This window comes from Microchirus variegatus, assembly GCF_963457635.1.
Source record: "Microchirus variegatus genome assembly, chromosome: 9".
In the NCBI taxonomy this organism is placed as follows: domain Eukaryota; kingdom Metazoa; phylum Chordata; class Actinopteri; order Pleuronectiformes; family Soleidae; genus Microchirus; species Microchirus variegatus.
In genome coordinates, this window is record NC_139810.1 from 27,877,796 (window position 1) to 27,889,661 (window position 11,866).

The window sequence follows — 11,866 nt, forward strand, 5'->3', positions numbered from 1 at the left end:
TGTGTGTGTAAAAAGAAAGCATATTCACAGCCATGGCCCAAACAGAAAAGAATACTAAACGTTTGCAAAGCGTGTGTTGAATTTCTCGTGAAAAACGGTGCGAAAAAGTGTTGACTCTGACTCTGTGTTTGTTTTAGGTCAACTTGTTATACAGGTTCGGGGGTTCCTTTAAATATGGTGTGTTGTTGTTTCTTTGGTTATCAACTTTAAGTCTGATAATAAAATGTCACTGTGTTTCGACTCGCTCGTGCAACAGAAAAACACCCCGTTCGTTCACTTTGTATCGTTTAAATCCTGTTAATTTGAAGATATATAGATATAAGAGCACATGCAGTGCTTCACAAATGTATTAGACCGTCACCCAAAGCCACAGCTGCCCCTTTATTTGTTTCTCTAATGGTTAATACACCAGTCTGTAGAAACTCTTTAACCAAAATGATAGTTATAATGCTAAAATATCATTATTTATGTTATTTTAAAATGTACTGTTTTACAAAAAAATAGTAAAGCACATAATTAATTCTTGATCTAGGTGTCAAATTATACTTATTTACTTGCAGTTGAATGTTACGCTTAATATCTGACTCTGTATAAATAGGTGAATTCTGTTTGTTTTTGCAATACAATTTTTAGGTAATTTTTAGGTCGAAACAAGTGCTTGATTTCTATATATTATATTTATATTTTCTCGTTGTTATGACACATAGTCTAATACATTAGTAAAGGCCGTATGATGCCCTGTGAAAGAAAGATGCCATTGGGCAAATATGTTGCACCCACACACAGGTTAAAAACATATCATATCTTTAGTGATATCCCTTAAAACTGGACTACAGTTCCTGAAGTGTTAAGGGAAACATTTTAAAATGTAAAAGCGACTTCTAAAAAGCAAATAAAGTGACTCATTTTAAGTGCAAACACACGCAATAGCCAACTCATTATTTCACTTTCTCACTATATGTGACTCTGCACATACAAGATAAAACGCTTTATCTTTGTATTTATTTATGTCTTTATTTATATTGCATGTGATGCTTGGTTTTCATCACCTTGACACTGTTTTACTTCAGAGTGAAGCATAATGGTGAGTCCTCGTTGTCATGGCAACAAGCAATGAGAATCCAAATACTATAGAATTATGTTATTTTTTTTGTGATGATACAGTGAGACTTTCATCAAGTGATATGACAGATTATTATTATTATTATTATTATTATTTGGAGTGGGTGCTAACTTATATCTCTATAATAAGCAGGTTAATCAACACTTTCAATGCTTTGAATTGGCTGAAAACACCGTGTTGTAACTGTAATCTGGCGGATGACGGCAAACATTGTGGAGCTAATTTAAAGCGTAGATGAACAGTCTCCAGGCCGGCACACTTCATTATTACCGGGAGTGATTCAGGGAGTGTGAACCATGCGGGGCCGGCCGGCAGCTGCTGGATGAGAGGGAGGGATGAGGGAGGAGGGAGGAGGGAGGGGCAGAGAGGGAGGAGGAGGGAGGGGGAGGGAGGCGATGCGGGGCTTGTTCACATAATAGCCGGCGGCTGAAGGCGTGGTGAGTGAAGGCGAGTGTGTGTGTGTGTGTGTGTGTGTGAGCTACAGTATAGTACCGGAGGATGAGCATGGACAGCGGCTCCTCTCCTCCTCCTCCTCCTCCTCCTTCTCCTCCGTCTCTTCCCTGTCAAAAGCAGCCGGGGAGAAAGCTGAAGACGCGGCTGCCTCATCATTGACACCTGGAGCTGGGAATAAAAGCGAGCAACGTGTGTGAAGGTAAGGGCGATGAAACATTGATGCAGGATCTTCTTCTTCTTCTTCTTCTTCTTCACACCCATGAATGAATGAATGAATGAGCTCAGCTGTGATCAGAGAGCAGACAAAGTAGACCCAGCATGTGTTTTATATATATATATAGCAAATATATAATATGTTGATGTGTGATGTGTTTTCTGTGTAAAACAAGCAGCATCAGCATCCGTGTGGTTTTATTTGCCACATCTGTACAGTGAATGGGCTCAGGTGGAAACCACCCCATGGTATATACAGTATATATACACACAGGCTACTATAGCACACTCATTGTTCTCCCTGCACAGTGGCAAACTGGCCCTGAGGAGGAGGGCAAGTCTCATTATTATTAGAGACTATAATGTGCCGGTGGGGAGAACAACCACACTGACACTGATTGGAGTGGATGAAGCTAAAATGTCAGCTTTGAATGTGTATTTAAGTTTAAAAATAAATACAGGAAGAAAAAAAAGAAAAAAAAAAAAGTAGGTTGTAGCTGTACTTGACTGGCCTGGGTGAATCATGCAGCAGGGTTTGTGGTTGTTCGTTGATTTAGGAAGAGTGAGTGTTAGTGAATATTAATATAAAAAAAAGAGAATAAATAAATGTTGTATGAATCATCGTTTTTAACCCAATCACAGCGCTGTGAATCATGTCCGCACAGGGCATTGCTTAATTACTTTGATTACTGCACTTTTCTATGGGGTTGTTGCATTAGTAGCATTTCCTATCATTTTATGTGGTTTGAGGAGAAGAAAGAAAACACTTGATAAACCAAGCTAATTGTTGACATGCACTACATGTTAATGTAGATGCCGTAGGGCTGGAAAACTAAAAAGTTCAGTCAATATTAATATTGCAAATATAAAACATGCAGAAAGAAGACGACCCGGTCTTTGCATGTTATCCTCGTGTGTGTGTGTGTGTGTGTTTTCTGCGGTTTCCTACCACAGTCCAAAAAACATGCAGATTTGGGGATTAGGCAAATTGGACAAATCTAAATTCGCCACGAGTGCGAGAGTGGATGGTTGTTTTGTTTTGGCTCGACGTGTAACCCTGCGATGGACTGGTGGTGACCTGTCCGGGGTGTACACCAGCGCCCCCTGTGACCCTGTGATGTGGAGGATAAAGCTGCAGAAGATGGATGGGTAACGCTTTAGATTAGGGAACTCGTATTCACCATTAACTAGGTGCTTACTGACATATAGAAGTAGCATGTTAGGCCTTTATTAGTAATCATTAAGCACGTATTAACACCTTATAACCTTATTCCACCTCTATTAAGGCATGAAAGGTGCTAATACGTGCTTAATATTTGCTAATAAAGGGCAAGTATGCTACTTATATGTATCTTAGTAAGCACCTACACTCTTAGAAATAAAAGTGCTAAGTAGAACCATATAAGGTTCTTAGGGTTGTCCTCATACGAGAACCGTTTTTGGCTCCAGGTAGAACCTTTAAAACCGCATAGTTAGGGTTCCACCTGGGACCCATCAAAACCCTTTATTCGGGAAAGGGGTTTTAAAGGGTTCTCTGGAAACGGTTCTTATTGGAACCATCAATGTTACCAAGAGCCCTTGAAAAACCAAAGGGTTTTTCAGAAGCAAATGGTTGCAGGTAGAACCTTTTTTTTAATATAAAGATTCCACCTGGAACCCTTTTGGAGGGCTCCACCAAGAACCCTTTTAAAACCCTTTATTCAGGAAAGGGATTTTAAAGGGTTCTCTGGATCAAAATGGTTCTTTCTGGAACCATCAGTGTTACCAAGAGCCCTTGAAAAACCAAAGGGTTTTTTAGAAGCAAATGGTTGCAGGTAGAACCTTTTTTTTAATATAAAGATTCCACCTGGAACCCTTTTGGAGGGTTCCACCAAGAACCCTTTAAAAACCCTTTATTTAGGAAAGGGATTTTAAAGGGTTCTCTGGATCAAAATGGTTCTTACTGGAAACATTAGTGTTACCAAGAACCCTTGAAAAACCCTTTCTTCGGGAAAGAAGCAAATGGTTCCAGGTAGAACCTCAGCCCTTATAGAAGGACCCTTTTGGAACCCGAAGAGTGCACTTACTTACATGTTAGTACAGGCACCTAGTTAATGGTGAATATGTGTTCCCTAATCAAAAGTGTTACCGACAACAAAACATTTGTTAAAACACAAAAAACCATCAGCTAATCTGAGGGCAAATCTCTCACAGTGTTGTGCCTCAAAGTGTGCCAGGCTAATAATATACACTGAACCATTACTATGTGATAATACATCACGATATATGTTGGTTTTGGCCCTAATGAAGTGCCTCTTTGCCGTGGCAGCTTTTTAACTTTGGTACAAACAGGAGACGAGCGCCGACAGTGAGTTTTGACAGTGACCTGCTGATGTGAGTTATGCGAGTCAAAGGGAGGACACGCGCGTCTTGCGGTGTGTATTTAAAGCTCCCAGGCGTTGTAAACAGGAACTGTTGTTGCAAATCTCGCTGAATGTCTGAATGACAACACGCGCGGCGCCTCCTGCCGTGAAACTTTGCCGCGCTTCCTATTTTGTTGCGAGAGGATTTCCTGTGTGTCGTTTGTCACGCCGCAGCAGTTTCTGACATTCGTGGCAAAAAGCGTTTTTTCTTTCACGACTATCCTCCGACGCCGCGGAAGAAACGACGACTGCTGGCAAAGCTGCGTTTGGACATGAAAGCGTCCGAGACTTCCTGAGAAATGTGCGAAAAACACACAGAGGGAACGGTTCTATTTTTGAACGGCCCAGTGATCTAGTATAATCGTACTCGTACAGTACCACAGAGAGAATACATCAGATATGCTGCACAGATAATAAGGTGAGAGCTGGTAGCAGAGCAGAGGAAACAGGTTGCCAGGTTAGACCTAGTTTGTCCTCCACGTCTGGCCTTAAAAAGAAGCCTCACCTTGACATAATTGTGCCATCTGTTAATGTAAAGATGAATCCATAATGTCCTGATTCCCTCTCAGGGTACATTTTCACGGTGTGGTGATTTTCACAAGGCTGCAGATTTCCAGATTCCAGTTATTTGGCCATGATCCAGTCACCTCCACGCCTCAGTGCCTCAGCTTTTCTGAGCTCTGCAGAAAGTGGGTGCAGTTTTTTATTTTTTATTATTTTTTATTTTTTAGTTGTAATGAAACTCAGGAGGAGCGACAGCAGGGACAGCTGCCGAAACGAGGGCAACCGGTGGCAAAGCTCCCGTCAGGAAATCTGAAGAGATCATTATCTTGATTATCTCGATCTTTAAACTTACAGCTGCGTCTATCTTGTATCTGTTGAGACAGGAGTTACTGAAGTTGTACTTGCTCTGTGTTAACGCCACAGGTTTCTGCTCTACGGTGATGGAGTGAGTTATTTGACACTGCAGGACTGACTGACCTGCCCATCTGATACTTTTGTACACAGGACGATATGTCACGCAGGATTGACTGGTCAGATTACAGGAAACACCGTGTGCACACACATCAGTGGTGACCCAACCTTAACTTCAACATTTTTTTTTTTAAAAATAGAAATACCAAAGATGTAATGATTAATGCCTTGCTAAGAAATGAACTGACTAGGAAGATGAGTCGTTTTGAGGTTTTTTCTTTGTTAATATAACCCATCCATCCAGCCATCCATTATCTACCGCTTTATCCTCCACCGGAGGGTCGCAGGGGGCGCTGTGCCTATCTCAGCTGACATAGGGCGATAGGCAGGGGAACACCCTGGACAGTTCGCCAGTCCGTCGCAGGGCCACGTATAGAGACAAACAAAAATCTATTCACTGACGCTCTCACGCATACGGTCAATTTAGAGTGGCCAATTCGCCGAATCCCCATATTGCATGTTTTTGGACTGTGGGAGGAAGCCGGAGAACCCGAAGAAAAGCCACACACACACACTGGAGAACATGCACACTCCATGCAGAAAGGTCCTTGTTCCAAGCGGAGCTCGAACCCGGGAACCCGCTTCTACCCGTACTACACCAACCTTGGGCCTAAAATGAGTGTACAAAAGCATATAATGTCCACAGAATCATTATCGGTGATGACTAGTTAGCAAATGATTAACCTACAACACAGTCTTCACTACCTCCTCTGAGCCTCTATAGTGCCCAGTGGAAACATCTCATTTCTCTGTTAGAAATAGAGAATTACATACTTAAGCGCATACGTTTTATATAAAGTGTGCATGTCTGGCAATTAGGGCAGCAATTCCTGATTAATCCAGTAATCGTTTGGTCCAAAAAATGACAAAAAAATGTCGATTGGTGTTTACCAAACCTGGAAATAATGATGTTCTCAAATGTCTTGTCATATTATATCCTATTTCTCCAAGTTAAGTTAGTTCCCTGGTGTCCTAATGAACATGTCAGTGACATGCTTTGGTCATAATACCATAAGGATGAATCACCACAGCAGTTCAATCACCATGAACAAAACAGCCCTGTTCAGAACGCTCTGTTTAGTAGTATCTCTTTAGGTCCACCTTAAAAAAAAAGTAAAAAACAAAGCTTAAGGGACAGGAAATGAGATCAGCCACAGAGGCTACAGAAAAAGTGATCATGTGCAGGCTCTAGCAGGCACATTGCTGTCATATATAACATGTATCCACTGGACAGATAAATCCTCTGAGGCTGGAAGTTTGTGTAGAACTCTGTGCTGCACCGTGGAGCCAAAAATAGAACGTTTCGCGGACTGTGGACTTCTGGTTTTCGGATACCGTTGCCCTCGCCAGCGCTCTCGCGTGTTTTACGGACAAAGCGGAGCTCCGCGAGACAACAATTCAAGGACTTCAGCTCATTGTGACGTCCCAAGGAGCGCGGAAGTCAACATCGCGTGTTTTATCTCCTGTACTAAGACTGAGGAGGACCACAAAAACATGAGCGAGTCGTCTTTTTTCACACTTTGCCGACTGATAGGACCTCTAGAGTCCCAAATATAAGGATTTAAAGGGACAATGTGTAGTATGTATGGGTTTATATGACCCAAAATCCACTTTTTTATACATATTATGTGCTCCTGCATTGTCTAGTCGCTGTATAATAGTTTTTGTTTCATTTTCGTAGTGTTTCAAAAAGTCATGTAAAATAACATGACCGTGGACCGCGGTTGCATAGCCACTGTTAGCAGTGAGACGCCATGTTTCTACCGGAGCCTGTAAGGACAAACGCGAGAGAACAAATCAAGCGTCTCTTTACTTGTAGCAGGAAGTCCCGCCTCCTCTCTCTCCGCTTCGTCTGCTACGGCCGCGGTAGCTCCGCCCTCTCCCTCGCCTCACGAACCTCATCTGCTGACACGGAGAAAGACGACGAGGACGACATTTGACCGGCTGAGGACACCGTAGCGCTCAGGGAAGGGAGGGGGTGAGCAGAGGAGCAGTTCTTTGTTGTAAATCTCAGCCTCTCCGCTAGATGGCACTATAAACTACTTACTTCACCTTTAAGAAGCAGAAAAATCTGAAGACGTCTTTTAACAATGAAAAAAATACTCAAACTGCTTAAAATAGTCGAGAATAACCTTTGTAATCGAATTAATTGTGTATTTGTTTCAGTCATAGATGCGATCTTATCACAGTGTGTGTATCAGTCCACCACTGAACACAGAGGATTTTAATAATACGTCACATAATAGGAAACGTCACGTCGGTGTCATTTGCACACACACTGGTACAAGCTTGTGGAGATTTCAAAGCCACAAAGGAGAGCGTTATTATGAACAAAAGCCCAGGACCGTTTTCTTCTTTGTTAACACACGTTCCTAATCGCTAAAGATCAGATTCTTACAACAGCAGCTGAAACTCACTGAGGTTCCTGCTCAAACACGCCTCACCCTCCTCTCACCGCCAGCATTAGCTTTATTAGAAAAGACCCAATAGAAGCGGATTTGACCACTACTGTCACCGTGGCCGCTAATTAAATATTATGGTTTATGTTACTCGCATATTGTTGTAGGTCAGCCAAGAAATATCTATCAGATTATTTTTGTGTGTCCTCTGTATAGGATTGTTCTTTTTCCAGAGTGGGTGACCAGCAATCGAATGTGCATGATGTCATCGTGCACATGAATCACTCCCCCGTCGCCGCGTCGGACGTCTTTTTGGACAATTGCGGCGGCATTGAATATTTCTCTCAGGTTCTAATTTGTCCGCAATATCCTGGGAGCGTCTGGGCTTCATTGTGTTTGTGAACATATCCTCGGGTTTCACAAACAGAGCAGATGACTTGTCTTTGGGGGGAGTAGGAGGAGGAGGAGGAGGAGGAGGAGGAGGAGGAGGAGGATGGTAGAAAGTAGACAAGATAGCATTTGACCGCCGACAACATGAGTCATCATGAGGTATCAGATGAGGAGATAATCCTGTGCTGTATCCTCCAGCCTGGTGCTTATATGCAGCCAGCTGCCTTCTTCTTCCCATGTCCTCACACTACTGTGTGTGCAATCTTACCTTCAGTCTTTAATGTGGGCCTTTTTATATTTTTGGACGGCTATATTAAGGATCCTGTCAGTGGGGAGACTTGGCACGATTAGACTGAAACTAACATTTATTAGTCAATCGTTTGATCAGTAAACGAAGCGTCGCTGTAAAAGATGACTCCGCCCATACAGTGTTAAATCACACTGTGAAACGACAGAGGCTACAATGTACGATATATATTTCGCAGCATATCTGACGTAGGGATTATATATTGTTTATTGTCTCGTTCACTTCAGTCAGACCGAAAAATAAGTCATTTTTTTGATTACCTTGACATGTGTTGATCACTTCCTGTGGTCTTCCTCAAAGGCAGTCATGTGATGTTACATGTGACACGTCTTGCTTCCTGTTTTATACAGCAGGGGGGGGGGGAAACTACGCCCCCTGCTGTCCTGGCCATATCACACATGATATGGCTGATTTGAAGTCAACTTGTTCTGCTTTCTTTTTGGTTGATCGTGTGTTTTTTTGAGTTCATCTCACATGCTAGTGACTATTGAACAGAAGCTCGACGTCAATACGATCGATCCATGTTTCCGAAAAATTGCAATTGGATATTTTCCCCCATGTCAATCAGCCTTAATTTGACCCCTAGAATATTGCCGGACAAAAAATTGTCGCAGCACAACCTCACGGATTATTGTCACGGTTATAACACTGCGTTATATCCTTCCTCGTCAAAGCCTGTAGTTGATGCCTCCAGCAGAGATGAGACGGGTCGGTCAGCGCTCACTTCTTCATTTTCAAACCTTTAACCACAACTGACAACATGCCTGAAGTGACATCAGTTGAGGTAGTTTGTCAGACACGGAAGGGACCGAGGAGCCTTGTATTCAGCAATAAAGAAGCTTTGTGATTTTTCAGCTTCTTAAACGTGTGGACAGTTTCCAGTCACTTCGGGTTCGTGGGCAAAACGAGACAGGCATCGAGACAGAAACGATTGCTAGATCTCGTGCACTCGCAAAACACAGAACTTGCCTTTGGTTAAAGGCGCATTATGTAATAAATCTAAAGCAACTGGCAGTAAAATCCTCCTCACAGAGACTCTTTCAGATTCAGAGAACATACTGAACTCACCAACAACATTATTACGTTATTTTATTGTCTGGTACGACTTTCTGATAATGCATATGTTGTAAAAAGCACACAGAGCAGACACTGACATGTGTGTGTGTGTGTGATACCTTTCATCAATAATGCATGAAAACGGGAAACTGAGATAAGGCGGGCTGCAGTCTGGACATGACATTTAACCAGTGTGACGTATGGCAGACGCTTTTATTTGGGAGACAGCGGCATTTCTCCTGTGGTTCTTTTTGAACACTTACTGCATAATTAGTTTCTCCGTTACTAAGCTATTGTGGAGCAGTGACATGTCTTGCTCCGCTCCACCCGGAGAGGATCTTACCAGGTTGTGTCTTATTTTAACGGTCATTCTTTGTTCCCTTGTGTTGGAGGTCAAACATGTTTGTACCTACGCCGGGGTTATTTCACACATATAAAAAGCTGTCTATAACGCCCACTAACTTCAAGCTCCAGCCCGGTGCCAAAACTTGCACTGTAGCCTGTAGCGTATTACTGAAACCAGCGCCTGTCCAGACTCTGCAGAGACGAACACAAAGACCGACATCTCTTTCTTCTCTTCTCCCCCCCGACACATGCCTTTTTGTACATGAAGGGTCAGTGCTTCTTCTTCTTCTTCTTCTTCTTCTTCTTCTTCTTCTTCTTCTTCTTCTTCTTCTTCTTCTTAACCCCCACGGGGTTCAATCCTGGCCCTTCACCGTTAGGCTCGAGGGATGATCACCACCAGCTCGGACACACATGCAACCACGCAGTTTAAATGATTACCAGTGTGCTTTTGTAATCACTGGGTACACACCGCTTTTATAACCACCACTGTGTGTGTGTGTGTGTGTGTGTGTTTTTGATTAGTGGGCCTCTGTTGAGAAACTGCAGGGTTCGTCAGGGTTTGCTGAGCTCAGACAGATATAAATAGCAGTTCTGGCAGTGAGTATATCTCTCAGAACATTAAGAGTGTATATTCCTTAAAAAAAAAAAAAAAAAAAAAAAAAAAAAAAAATCACACCACTTATCAGCGAGATTGCATAAACACAAGCCATCCCTGCTGAATTAGACTCTCATCCAAGCGGCTAATAACTGCTCATGAAATTTCCACTGTGGTGCAATAAATGTGTGAGAGGCCATTTTCTCCATGAGCTTCTTCTTCATCCAGACAAAAAAAAAATAACAACAATACCTGACACCATCTAGTGGCCGCCACCTTGTACAGCGCGTGGCGCGAGAGGAACAAGTTGGGTGACGACGGCCCTCACACACACCCTACTACTACAACCACCGTGACAGAGCCGTAAACAAATTCGAGCTCAAATCAATGTTGTAATGATGGTTACACGCGTATCCACTCTCCAGTTTAATTGAATTTATCGAATGTGCACTTTTAATTTAGACCACGGCGGAAGATTTATTGCCGCGGCGATAAGAGCGACGCATTATTCAGGGGGTTGTAATTGACAGAGTGCTGGTTAAAAAACGACACGAGTGTGTAATCTGAGTGAGTCCGTGTTTATTTATGGGTGTGGAGTGTGTGTAACGTAAAGCAGTGTGTGTGTCAATATCATCTGCCTTTATAATTAAAGCCACGGTACGTAATGTTTGGCCATTTTTTTTATTGTCGATGCTATCTTCACGTGGAAACAGCCTTTTGCTGTCAGACCTGACGAGGGAGCGCGGAGTCTTTTTTTTATCCTGTCAAACTGCTGAACGGTGGATTTTTAATCAGCGAATTAAACGTTTTCAGACATACTCCTAACAGTTTGCAGCTGTGACGCCTTACTAGCACAATACTGCTGTTGCAGCCGTCCGACCTGATCAGGGGCGGGACCTCACGATACGAAACGATACGTTCCACGACACGTGGTCCACGATACCAATAATATCGCGATACTATTGCGGGACAATTATATATAGCGATAGCCTACATCACGGCGAATTAAAAGTGCCAGATTTCTCTATTTATTTACAACATCTACAACAAAATGCATAAAGTCTATGTATTGAACATAGATGGAGCGTCTCCCACCCAAGTTTCCCCTCGTTCATTTGAGCAGCGCCACCGCGAGGAGACATGAAGTAGCGACGCCTGGCGAGTGAAACTACATTCTTAGAAATAAGGGTTCCAAAAGTGTTCTTCTACAAGGGCTGAGGTTCTACCTGGAACCATTTGTTTTTCAGGGGTTCTTGGTAACACTAATGGTTCCAGTAAGAACCCTTTTAAACCCCCTTTTCTGAATAAAGGGTTTTAAAAGGGTTCTTGGTAACACTAAGGGTTTCTTTATAAAAAGGTTCTACCTGGAGCCAAAAAGGGTTCGTCTATGAGGACAAGCTGAGGAACCTTATATGGTTCTACTTAGCTCTTTTATTTCTAAGAGTGTAGCAGGATCTGTTTACTATGGAGCGCCTTCATTTGTGAACTAAAGTATCGACGTTTGTCCTGGCGCATCGATTGTCGTATTGGACGCACAAGGACGACGGTAAATCACCCAATCGATATTTTGACCCCCAGACAAAAAACACTCCCTGTGCGACACACGGA